This window comes from Thermobia domestica, chromosome 11 (assembly GCF_964235325.1).
Source record: "Thermobia domestica chromosome 11, izTheDome1.hap1.1, whole genome shotgun sequence".
NCBI classification, from domain to species: Eukaryota; Metazoa; Arthropoda; class Insecta; order Zygentoma; family Lepismatidae; genus Thermobia; species Thermobia domestica.
The window spans coordinates 69,898,484-69,913,232 of NC_137464.1; positions in this window are offsets into that span (position 1 = coordinate 69,898,484).

The following is a 14,749-nucleotide window of genomic DNA, read 5'->3' on the forward strand; positions in this document are numbered from 1 at the left end:
GTGTTCCAACGTGCCAACTTTGAAAGCGAATAAGTAAATGTGTACTTATGGTCAGGGACGTACGCAAAAATTTATTTCGGGAGGGGTCTAACGCGTTTTTTTTGGGGGGGGTCCAAATACAATTTGAGGCTAAATTATATGAAAATTTCTAAAATTACCCCTAAAAGTAGACTACATTTACAAAAATAGTCGGGATTTCGGAAGGGGGATCCGGACTCCCAGGGCCCACCCCCTGCGTACTACCCTGCTTATGGTAATAAAGAGCTACAACAGAACTCTGTAAACTTTAGAACCGACCCTCGTATTTATTTGTCGAATTTTGTTCAGTTTTGTCAGCTGACATGAAATTTCCTTTATTAAGGAAATTCTGAACACTGGCGGGAATGCGAGATTTTTCTTTAACCTTTCACTTAATTAGCGTTCATACTTACAATCAACATAGCTTTTTATTCAGTTATATGCTCGAATGATAACTTCAATGACCGTTTAGTTGACATTACTGCTTTTATATTGATATTCATATACGTGATTTGAGGATTTAAAAAAAAAAATATTTTCGTCGGCAGGAGGTTAGTCAAATTCAGAAGCAGAAACAGAAGCTGTATTTCTCGAGTTCCGCGTAAGATTTTTGTTATTTGTGGTTTCTTCGTCTGCAGGAAGATATTTCAACGAAACTGCTGCTCGTGAGAAATATTCGTAATTATAGTTGAACATAAGAGTTGAGAAGGGAAAAAAATAAAATTTTTCGTGTCGAGTATGGGTCAGAAACATGGACATTATTCAAAAGTGCTGAAAAACGACTGGAAGTTTTAGAAATGTGGGTATGAAGAAGAATGGAGAGAATTTGCTGGGTCGAGGAGAAAACGAATGAGAGGGCGTTAGAAATGGTGGGGGAGAAAAGAACAATTGTAGTTATTATTATTAAGAAGAGGAAGAGAAAGTGGTTTGGACATTGGCTAAGAAGGAACTGTATCATGAGGGACGTGCAAGACGTTATGGTAGCAGGAAAAACAGGGAGGGGCGAAGGAGACTACAATTAATGGACGATATCAGAACAGATAAATCGCACACGAAGATGAAGAGGTTAGAAGAAGACCATAGACCATGGAAGCTTCTCAGTTGCAGCAATTGACCTGCCAATAATGGCGGAATACCTATGATGATGATGATACTGTGGGCTATGTTGACTTCTTGTAACACATGATTATGTGCTTTAAATTACGAAATCATTGTCAGGAAGGTGTGTTTTATCCATAATATCAAACCAAAACACTTTCACAAGAATTTCTCAATGCTTGTTATTTAAAAGGTTACATTGAATGTTGCACTTTCATCGTGACAGCAGACTCGTCGCTAGATTTTCACAAAATCATTGTCACTGGGGGGTGAAACGTGGTGTCTCAATTATAATCCTCTCACCAAAGGACAGTCGTGAACGTTGGTAAATCGAGAAAAGCTAATACCAACGAACATTCTCAACCAGAAGTTACGAGTCAAATCTATTTTGATTGACTATTTTGACTATCTATTTTGACTCCAAGGTGCAGAAGACCAGGTCCTCAATATCAGTTTCTATCTAGAGGTCATGTCACAGGAAATTAATTAAGTCTGGTAATTAATTAATTAAGACCTCTCAAACAACTGGCACATCCAGTGCAAGGGAATCAAGCCCACTTTCGGTCATTATAAACCTCACATTTAAGATGTCTATCTGAAGTTCCTTTCAAAACTTAAAAGATTCATGTTAAGGGTCTTCACTAAAGCGAAATTAAACTACCGCAAATTCCAGTTTCCTGTAATATCTTCAAAATAAATAAAATTTTAGAAAAGCAGAATTAGTCTCATACCAAAAGCAGATAGGTGAATAGTGGTAAAGGTATCACATGCAAAATAGTAGTGTCTAGTCACTACGTTCCTGCTTTTCTAATATTTTTATTTGTTTTGAAGATATTACAGAAAAAACTCTAAAATTAGCGGTAGTTTAATTTCACTGTAGTGAAAACCTTTAAGATATTGTAAATAATTCTCATAATATAGAAAACAGAGTTTATTTCTCCACGTACTTATAAATGTTCAGATTTTGTCTCTGTTTCTCGCAACTTTGGTGATTGAACTGGATTTGTTTATTCTCAGACAGATTTTCGCCGGAAAAGTAGGTAATTGTGATTGACCACACACCGAATTCACTAGATTTGGCTCCATCAGTCTATTTCTGGTTCTCAAAGCTGAAAATCTTCCTTAAGGGCAACATGATTGGGGGCATAGAGGCCACCAAGACGATCACGACAAGAGGACTAAAGGGCATCCAAGAAGATGGCTCTTCCAGCAGCTTCCAGTTACTATAATAGCGAGCGAACATTGAGGAAAGAAAAAACGTGTGTGGCGTATGTAAAAACGTAGATTGCGTGTGTAATTCCTGTAGTTTTCGGACTTAACGTACAGCAAACATATAACTGAAAAAGTATATTTTATACGTCTTTTCCTTAGTGTTTCGAATAAACTTACTTTCCGTACGAACGAAAGAACCGTATATGGATGGGCAGGATCTCACATACAGATAGATCTATGTAACATACGTATACATATGCAATATACGGAAGACATCCTACAATGGCATTATGTAACTCTAAGGACAGTGCGTATGTAGCATATGAATAAAATTTTCTTCGTACTGATTTCTGTAGTAAACATAAGGATTCAGTATATTTGTACGTACAATATACCACTGTTCAGATAAAGAATTTTTCTCAGTGAAGTTGGGTATCATGAAACAAAGTAAGTACGTAGAAAATGTAAGGAATATCATCTTCCTGAGGTCATATTTTTCACTTCATAAAATTCGTTCAGTAACTTTATGGCCACATTGTACAGAAATATCTAGATGGAAGTTAGCAATATTACATACACGCGTTCAATATATATGATTTTATTTTGTTTTAAAAGAAAGAAAGCAAAAATCACGAAATATGCTAGGTCTTTATTTTGAGAAGCCAATTTGTTTTTCGAACAATTGATTGCCTATTTGGAAAAGACGATTTGGTTTCAGCTTCTACAAGAGAGGGATCCGCTACCGTGTTAATTTGTTAACTAAGATATTTCTTTCCTCCTAAAATACACACGTGTACATAAGAAGAAACACATTTTACTTTGTATTTACCGTCTTTAATCCTTGGAGGACGACCAAGAAAAGACCATTTAACAACAAATAAGACCTTTTTCGTAACTGTTGAAGAATCTAAAATATTTTGTTTGAAATAATGATAGCATTAGTGGAATAAATTCTTAGTTCTTTTGTGGACAACTTTATTTTGTGTTTGACATGAAAGAGCAAAGATCTTTCATGATAGTAAAATAAATTTGCGATTCACACTTAAAAAATATCCTTTTCAAAACTTGTGTCCATGTTTCAAATGAACATTTTCTGTGTTAAAACTTAAAAGGAAATTCAGTAAACGATGGACAGAGAAAAATGTATGTTATATGCGTAAATCTCGTAGTTTTTGGAATTAAAGTACGATTATATGTAACATACTGCAGAAAAAATATAACTGAAAAAGTTTTGTAATGCTTTCCGCATAAGTATTCCATCTATACGTACTTTCCGTATGAAAGAAAGAACTGGATATATGCGCTAAGGATCTCTCACAGATGGACGTATATAACATATACTTAACGTATGTAACATAGTATATATATGTAATATACAGAAGACCGTTAGATGTCTAATATCTGAAGCAGCATGATGTAACATCTAATCGGGGAAAAGTCAGTACGTATGTAACATATGGATAACATTTGGTCGGTGCAGATTTCCCTAATAAATATATGGATACCGTACATTTGTATGTGCGACTCCAAAAGTGCATTAAAATCTGCAATTCTCCTTTTCCTGCAATAGTAGGCAACCCAAAAACTTTGCTCTTTGAGTTGGTTGAGAATTGGAAAGGCGTTGGACCAAACCTCAATTTTGTTACAAATATATCACTGTGGCAAACTACAAATAATAGAATAAAATAAATTGTTAAAGATGATGGTTTTATTATTGTGAGGAAAATGGATGACATAAAAAGTTACAAAATGATCTTAGTTAAGCAGTTGAAACAAGGTGAATGGTAAGAAATAGATATCAGAGAAAAGCAGTTTCTTTCTTTCTTCCAAAAAAACTCGTAAAAAAGAAAAAAGTTTACATAATGTAAAGGTTTAATATAAAAGCCTAACAGCACAACAACAAACATCCACAAGAAACGAAGAGACAAACCCAGACTAAGGGACACCATTGGCGTTGCAGACTTGCTGGCCTCCCATGCAAGATAAAGACATGGGACCCTAATTGTAAACCCAATTGTTATAATAATAATAATAATAACAATTATTATTATTATATTGTCTGCATATAGTAGTCATATCTGCACTTCTTTCAATGAGCGGTCCCAAAGGCCAAAAGGAAAGGAAATCTCCGAGAGAGAGGAACAAAAGTCTTCCTTATGATAAATTCTAGGTCAAAGTTAGAAGCACTTGCTTTCGACAGGTGCTTTCTTCGAAGGTGTTTCGACAGGTGTTCCTTTTTTCCTGGAAAAGAAAAGTTTTGGAGCCTAAGAAATCACAGTATATATATATATATATATATATATATATATATATATATATATATATATATATATATATATATATATTGCAAACTTGCAAGTGGATATATTAACATTGAATTTGTAGTAATAAAAAAATTGTCATTAGAAGACATTATTGTAAAAATTAAGTTTTTTTATGTTAGTCGAAAAAATAGGATAAAAGTTACTTTTTTGTAATACTGAAATCCATCAGACTGTGAGCTATGGCTATTCGTGTTTCTAAGAAAATTTCCGACAAACTTTAAAAAAAATAGAATATAATTAATTTTATTCAGGCTCGTAATTTAGAACAAAATAAGTAATGTCTAGGGTAATTAACTTAATAAACAGGTTTATTACTAAGAATCTTATCTACATATGGAATCACAACACATGAGATACCTCTATTAAAAGTTTATTTAGAGAGAGTTGATTAATTCTATAAAATATCTTTCATTAAAAGTGCATGAGTGATACCTGTTGGGTATTCTCTTCTCTAATTCCTTATTTTTTTTAGTTTTAGTAAACTCTATTAAGTTAAGGTTTCTCTAATTTTGTGCATGTGGCAGACAGAAGGGTTAGCCGTCATTAAAAGTGTCATCTATCAACCTTAACATATAAAAGGCATTGACTCACTACATCCGAAGCCCTGGCCTACAACCCTATTTCGTGTACTCCCTTAAATAGAGAAGAGCACTAGAAGGATGTCTATCTAAATACTTATTATAGGGATAGGTAGGAAAGGAGAATGAGTTCGCCTTATAGTAGCGAAAGATCCTTAAATAGATTTGGCAGGTAAAGGTTAGTTAAGAACCATACTCCCTGAAATAGGAGGTGTGATTCAAACAATAAAAAATCTAAAAACTCTATCAGTAACCTCTCACGAGCCTACATCGAGGGATCGAACCCTGGAATATGTTTTCAGAGTATTCATAAAAACCTAATGTGTCCTGCAAGAGAAACAAATTACTTTATAACCGACCAAAGCCGTATACAGCTTCAGTTTTGAACACGTACTCAAAAATTCTAATATTAGGAAATTGTTAGTCTAAATGCCATATCCACTTAAATATGGAATGTAGCATTTCCAGGGTCAAATCCTGTCCCTATCCTACAGTTCCTAATTCCCTAGCAAAAATCTATTTCTTGAATCAATATAAGAATTATTTTTCTATGGTGTTATATACTGCTGAGAGAAAAATGAAAAAAGAAGTTTACAAACAACTATGGGAGGAGGAACTCTCACAAGAATCTTTTGAAAAAAGACGTTACTGACGTAAATGTTTCCATCTAGTTAAACCAAAATTTTATAGAGGCAAATATGTTTTTAAGAATAAATGATATATGCTAAATAAGATACATACTTTTACACAATACATAAACATATCAAATTGTAACTACACTTAACATATAATATTAAACTAAGATAGAAATAAATAATTTTAACTAGATCTGGCCAATTTCCCCACATATGTAATATATAAATTTTTCATACTAATGCAATTATACTATTCGAACTACTAAAGTAAGTAAAGTAAGAGGTGATTTGATCCTTAGTAATCAACATTATACTGTTACAGAATATTTATGAGAATTGTTAACAAGAAATAACCAAACAAACTATGATGATAATGATATAGGTGATTATAGGCAAATATTACGTGATTCAAATTCCATATTTCAAAAGAATGAACCGAAAATAGGAAGACCAAAATCTAGTAAAAGTGGAAAATATAATGAAATCATCAAACCTATTTGGGATATGTATATTAAACCATATCTTCCGTGAACACCACCAAAAACAAACACCAAAGTCTGGAGAGGAAATAACAACATATAACGATTTACCGAAACAGTATGTATAGGTAAGTGATTTAAGAAAATGAATAGATAGATTGATTGTTATAAATGAGGAGGAAAAAGCTGGCAATAATAACTTTATCAATGAGAAAGTAGGTATAATAGATATGATTAATTCAAAACTCTTACAATTTGTTGCGAACAATTCAAAAGATATAGGTTATTTGATAAAGATTTTGAATACATTACCACCAAGATTTTGGAATGAAGAAAAATATGGTAAAGGATTGATTAATTGGATTTTAAATTTCACAGGAATGCCTGAGTTACAACGAAGCTACAAGAAAGATTAGAAAGACGAGATAAAGGAATTAACCTATTAGATGAATCCTGCAAAGAACATGACATATTTTACAGAAATCATAAATATACAAGCTCAAGACATATTGCTGATAAAGAATTAGAAAATAAAGCATGGGAAAGAGTTTTTGCTAAAGATACCCCACTAATAATTGAAAAACTACCAGCTTTAGAAACTGCTTTAGCGATGAACACAATAATAAGATTTGGTTTAGGTTTATAAATATATGTGTTGTTTAATTTCCATGGAGTGTTTTCCATAAAAGAATATCGCTTAATAACGTATGTTATTAGCAGATCAAATATAATTTTTGATGTGCATTGTTTGGTGATTTTAAACTGATTGTCCTTATCTTTAAACCAGATTTTAACATCGTCAAAAAGTTTTTTTTTATACAATAAATACAATATGAAGTTGAGTAGTTTTACATTTACAGTTCCTAACGAAGAACTTGGACAATTAAATATTGATCACTTTTAACAAACAAGCAACTTAAACAGAAAGAAATCAAACTAAGCAAAGGAAAAGGTTGTTTTTATATCTTACTGTACCTCAAATTAAAAAAATAAACAAAGAAATAAAGAGTAGTAATAAGGTTCACTATGGAGGATTTATAGTTACTATTCCTACATTCCTAGCGTTAATAGGTGCTTTAAGTTCTGCTGCTGGATTGGTTGCTACAATTGTTAAAGCTGTAAATGATGTGAAAATGAATAAAGAAGAACTAGAAAAAAGACAACTTAGCAATGGAAACAAAGCAAGGTAGAGGTAGAAAATAAAAAAAAGCTTAAACCGTTAACCAACTTCAACATAGAAAGGTTGGCGAAAGATTTAAAGATTAGAAACTTTAGAGGTGTATTTATGATTGATGAATTACCTAAACAGCCTAAAGTTATAGAATGTGGAATTGTTAATTTTGATTCGTCTAAAATATAGGAATGCATTGGATTTGTTATTGGGAAGAAGGAAATATAAAGTATGTGTTTGATTCATTCTGAGGCAATCCGCCAAAAGCTCTTATAAAATATCTAAGCCATAATAATGTAGAATATAGTAGAGACCGAATATAGCATTTTAAGGGGTTAATCTGTGGACATTTATGTATTTTTGTTTTAAAGATGTTTACAGATGAATATAGCTTTTCTGAAATCATTATTCGACTAAACAAAAATAAAGATATTAGGAGAAGGTATATTTAAGTTTAGGTTAATTTGTTCGTTTTATGGGGATAATCCATAAAAATAAAAGTTTTTTCTTATAATAAATATAAATAGAATTGCAATCCTTTAACCCTAATCAAAAACAATCGAAAATTTAAATAACCAAACAGATCTATTGAGTTTGATATTGATGTAGGTGACAGTTTTGTGCATCCTTATTATGATGAGATTTACGTAACTTTTGAAATTAGAAGTAGAGATGCTGACAGGGAATATACTAATGTTCAAAATATTAAACTTATTAATAATTTCTTTCCACATTTATTTTATCAAATAACGTACCAGATAGAACAACTTGTTATGTTGTAATAATTGCAAAGAATTTTAAATATGATGTTCAAAAGGAAAAAATTGAGAAAATGTAATTAGGTTTAGATTTTAAATTTATATGTTAAGATTTTATGATAAATATCAAAATACTTGAAGGGAGGAGCGATTACTCCTCCCTTATAGTTGTTAAGAGGAACGATTTGTGTTTCCCCTGTGTTGTAAGGGAATAGTGATTTGCTATCCCTGTATTGTAAGGGAGTAGTGATTTGCTAGCCCTGTGTTGTAAGGGAGTAGCGATTTGCTAAACCAGTGTTGTAAGGGACTTGCGATTTGCTACCCCTGTGTTGTAAGGGAGTAACGATTTGTTTCTCTTGTAGTTGTTAAGGAGGCCTGATTCAGACCCCCTTTGTACTTCTCTCTGTTGGAAACTAATTTTAAAAACTTTCCATACAATAAACATGGCAAAACATATTGACATTGTACATATAAATGGACATAAGACTGGAAATATTGAACAAAAACCAGTTATCACTTTGAAAGAGCTAGATTTAGATACAGAATATGAGATTATTAAGATGGAAAGAATAAAGACTAAGTATGGTAAGGATATTTTAGTTGAATTTGAAGACATTAAGGCATTTCTTCCACTTAGATTAAAAAAAAACATATGACAGATAAAAATGCTAAAAGAGATAATTAAGGATGGTTTATGTATTAAGTATACTGGTTTGAAAGATGGTTACCCAACATTAGAATTTTGTGAGAAAATAATGATTAATCTTTCTAAAAGTTTTCTTTATATAAATAAGGGATGGCATCACAATTAAAGAAGAAAAACGATATTAATGTATTAAGAGCTGTTCGTTTGCATGATTTAAAAAAGTGTAAACCATACGAAATTACACTGTGAAAATTAGTTCAAACACAATATACAGGAAAAATGGTGTTAGTACACTTAGATGAGAATACGAAACTTTATTGCATCAAAGATATAATGAAGATACAGAACAAGTGTTAAAAGAGATGAAAACTAACAAAAAAACTGTTTATGAGGTATGATGCAATGAAAGATCTTTCTAATGGTTATAAAATGCATCAATCGTTCTTTAAAAATGAGTTTAAGAAGTAAAAATGTTAAACTTGAATTTCATTTTTTATGGTTTTAAGGTATAAAAATGAAAATGAAACGGGAAAATATTTTTAATAATTAATTGGGTTGCTATGAAACCTCAAAAGAAGTTTATTTTTATTTCTTCATTCAATGTGATTGTGAAAGATGTGTAAGACAACACGCAAATATTTTCGAAATAAATGGATGTTAATTCAGTTTGAACTATGATCAGTAGACAGAGTTTAAGAATTCATTATTCCCAATTGAAAACGAAGTAAAAAGATTTTACTACAAATATACTCATTTATAATTAACATGTAACATTTAAGTAAATGTTTATGGTTTTAATGCCATAAAATCTATATCCTGTAAGTATGCAACCAAGGGACACATTCTGAAAAAACTTTTTATTTTTATATTGACTGACGTTTGTTTCATTTAGTTTGAGTAATTAGAAGCTGAGAAAATATAAACTGAAAATAAAGGGTTATTGAGATGGATTAGGCTGTTGATTTTTTTTAGATGAGTTGAGGGTGGTTAGAGTAGGTATAGCGGTGAATCTACAGAACATATTCCCTTTTATTTTATTTCAATTGATTATATAGGAGATAAACTTCCCAAGTGATTATAAATGTCAATTTTTCTGATATTGGGGATAGTTTGTGTGGTTATTTTGTTCAGATTTTGCACTCTTTGCAATTTTGTCTTTTTTCTCTTCTCTGCTAGTTTAGTGCATTCCTTGTCAAACCATCTTCGTCCAAATTTTTCTTTTACTGACATCTTAATGCTATCTCTGATTCCAACCCAAGTGTCGTCAACACTAGTGTACTCCGAACCTTCTAAAATCGAGAATCTATTCGAAACTTGAATATGGTTTCCTCTCTTACCTGGCTCTTCTCTGATTCTTTCAAATTAAATCTCTTCGTTTTCAGACATTGAATATTTTCCTTATTCAAAGATAATCTCTCTCTTATTATCGCTGCAACCAGGTAGTAATCAGTGCCACAGTCAACTTCTTTAAACGGCTGAACATTAGTTATGTTGGACTGTTTCTTCGACCTACTAAAACATGATCAATTTGATTGTGTGTTTTTTCAAATGGTGAGGCCCAAGTATATTTATGAACGTCACGATATGGGAATTTTGTTTTCTTAGAAGATATTTTTTTATGTTGCAAAGTTTGCAAGTCTAACACTGTTATCATTACTTTCCTTCCTGTCGTCCTACCTTCGCATTGAAATCCCAAATAGAATTTATAGCGATATTTTATATCTATTTTGTAATTTCTTCTATTTTTATATTTTGATCTTGGACAACGGTGCATAAAAGGACGCAATCTGTCGTGTAAAAGAAGAAGAAGAAAAAGAAGAATATATATGTTGTTGATTCTAAATAGAAAGAAATAAGATTTAATCTCAATAGTAAAAGTATATGTTGGTTTTATAGGTGTAATCTGCATTTTTAGTTATTATAACAGCAGATAGTTGCTTGTTTAAATCGTTATGACAACCGAAAAAGATCTGGTTAGAAATCTATAGATTATAAGATTTCTGACCAAAGTATAATTAATGAAGTTTTGGAGAATAAAGGTAATAGTGATATAATTTGTCGTGCCTGATTTAATGTGATTGGATCAATTTGACATTTTTTAAAACTTACACGGACTGTTTGTTGAAATGTAACGTAAAAATATATGTATAATATAAATTGATCCTTATATTTTAAATGGTGGTTCCAATATACATTACATTTTAGATGGTGTTATCTCGCCCAGGACATTACATTTTAGATGGTGGTTTACCGACCAGGAGTATTGAGATTAGTTTGAAGTAAAGTAAAGCTGTCTCAGTATAGAGTTCAACACGGAGTATACTTTACACAGAAGTGGGAAAATAATCTATAGAAACAAAAATGACTGGGTCTGGAAATGAAAATATGAAAGAGGAAGGTGGTGATGTGGAGCTACCAGGTATGAACTCTTCAACGAACGTGGCTGATCTTATAAGACAGCTTGGTCAGAAAATGTCCCACCAAATAACATAGCAACAGCAAAAAATAGATACCAAGCTGGAGCAAATGTCACATTTAACACAACAAAAAAATGGAACAATTCGCACAACGGATGGATGTAAAGTTTGAGCAAATAACTAAGCAAATGGACACTAAAATGGAGAGTAAATTGGAAAAATAAACCAACAAATACATTCAAAATTGAACAAACCGATTATAAAATGGAACAGATTTTACATCGATTCACTGTTGTACAAATTTTGGTTGAAGCCATTTTGACTCACCTTGAAGTTGTTCCATAAAGACTCAAAATTCTATTTGGAAATATTCAGATTCATCAGGGTCGCATTATCCCTAAAAATAAACGTTGCCCAAATGTCACAAAAGTGCCGTTAAGATCGTTTTAGAAAGCGTTTTTCTGAAATCTTTACCACCCACTTCCAAGAAAAATTACTGAAACTTCTTTGTTGCTTAATTCTAATCTTTCAAATTGTGTATGAAAACATCACATCAAGTTCGGAAATGGAGATATGATCATTTAAACAGACCTACGTCTCTCGACACGGCAGTCATTTTGATGACGTCACCACTGGGGTTTATGAACTCTGATTAAGTGTCTCACGGCAGTTTTTTCTATTCCTTCATATATATATATATATATATATATATATTCACTGTGCAAAATATCATACTGGTCTTGAAGCCATAAACAGGCATTATTATACTATTATAGATGTAAGATAAAAAGAAAGTAGACTAAAGTGTTTTTTTCTATTAAGGTCATAGAAAGTAAGTTACATTGCATCTCATTCTAAAATGGGACAAGCATGTAATAATAAATCAGATTACAAATATATAGAAGTAACACCCAAAAATGAACCTAGTAACACGTCACATTTTGTTAAATCCGTTTGCTTGCTGGTGAAAAACTGAGATTATCGTGTGGTATTAGTTAAAAAGTCCATGGGTAAAAATCCCTGGGACCCTGCATTAAGGGAATCTCCTAGAACATTTACAGTAAAACATTATTAATGGATACGATTACGATATGTAGTTCGACCTTAGCACTTTCATCCTACGTATTATCATCATAGGCATTCTGCCGTTACTGGATAGACTTCCAGGACAAACTGTCAATTAAACTATTTTTTTTATCGAGAAGTACTTGACAAACTCAGAAAAAGGATGATATATGTGTTATCAGCATTGCGTGCTCTTGAATGCTGCACAACGGCAACATACAGTGTCATACAGAGGTTTTCGTCAATGATTTTTTTTTCAGAAGAAAAGCAATTCTCATCTTCCTATTCACTGGATCTCATTCCCTATTACTTCGTTGTGTTCTCTCTGTTCAAAAAATACTTAAATGGTGCCATTTTGGGACTTTGGATAATATCCAGAATAGTGTAACCGACGAGTTGAAAGGTATTTCAGCAGACTGCTACGAAGACTGGAAAAAACTTGTCTATCACTCTGTAACTGTTCAAGGGAACTATTTGGAAGGGGATAACCTTATTTTGTAACAATAATAATAATAATATTCGTCGTTAACTGAAAATCAGTTTCAGTTCTTTTCTAGCATATCTTGTATATAAATGGTCCCTAGTGTCCTTTCGTGGGCAAGTGACCAATGTGTGCTTTGATCCTGGTATTGAAATGCTTGTCTCGGATTCAAATAAAGTAATAATTTCCTTTGTATTTACGAAGTTTCTTCCATCTCATGTAGACTCTGTGCAATAAATGACAACCAAGCGGGAAGGGTAGTTTAGTGGTAGAGCGCTCACTTCTAATGCGAAGGGTACATGATTCAACCTTGGGCCACGTGAATTTGTGGTGGACAACATCGTGACTGTGGGTTTTATTTGGAGTCTCCCATCTTCTCCCACAAGTTCATATCACCAACTCTTTCCTAATCGTTCACTTAATCATTAATCATTCGTCTTCTTTTACCTAACGGCCATAATCGCGGGATTGAAACAAGAAATTTTATTTAATTTTTCCCAATCCACCAATTTAAAGGTCTTTTTTATTTAATTCTTGAAGTATTTAATTCTTGAATCTTCGGTGATTCCTCTCGCCAAGTTGTTTAGGCCAGAAGTCAGAGGACTATAAATATTTGCCATTAATTCTGTTATCCGAAAAATAAGTGCTTCTATTAGTACATAAAATTTCAACATAATATTTCTTGTATGTTCGTGTAGGACCATGAATAATGAACTTCTGTAAACCTGGGTTTGACAACGGATAATGCTGATGTTTATTCAGCATCATGGAGAGATTGTGAAACCATTTGAATTAAGAGATAGAAGAAAGTCGAAACAACCGCGCTTGAAAACCAATGTACACACTATAGATAGCTAACAAATAGCTAACTATATCCAGCTATAGTGAACTATGACATCAAAACATTTACTGTAGTTTATTAAAGTGAATAAATACGAAGTATTGAATTTAACATTCCTTATTTTTCTATAGTCTAATGGAGATTTAAGTAAATTATTATAGCAGAATTGACAGAATGGACATATTTGAAGATACGAGAAAATCCCGATAATACGTTGAATACGATTTTGTAAAACACAAAGTCATATTGCCTGCGATTGAATCAGATACACGTCGCACTAGAGGAAAGCATTTCACCATTGCGACACTGTTCTTTAATGAAAAAGTTTCAGTGTGTATATAAATTGTTTGGAAAGTAAAGTGCATTTAGATTCCCATTATGAAAGTACAATATCTTCCAAACTATCCGAAACTGGTTGTAATAGATCTGTAGCTTCCAATTGAAATACAGGATAAAGTCTGAGACATTACTTATTAGTGGAACACTGAAGCCAATATCATGGTACCGACAACTTCCAGATGCAATAGAAGAGTAAAGTTAGGGAAGAGTAATGTTAACATATTCTTCGGACGCTTAATCGATAGCAGAAAATTGTTTTCCGCTCTTTCTCTTACCGTTTTTGCTCTACGGAAAGCTCCGACGCATCCAAAAGTACTAGTTAAAGATTACCACTTTCGTTTTTAGTAGAGAAATGAAGATGAATATATTATTTATTTCTTGAGACACTGAATTGATTCCTGCAACCCGCTTTTCACTAACTGTTTTCGCTTTTGTTCAACGGAGATCAAAATTGAAACTGAAAATGATTAATTCGTACCACTTCTGGTTTGAAATGAAATCGTTAAATTTTTACGTTTCACACTTATGCTAGTTAGACTAAAGGAGACGGTAATGATGAGAAATGAAGGAAATGGTGAAATGAAGAAAGTGGGAGGAAATGGGAGAACTCGAGAATGCACACACACACGATGTTTTTTTTTTACCACAGAGGTCACTTGGCGAGAGCTGGGATAGAACCAGGGACTC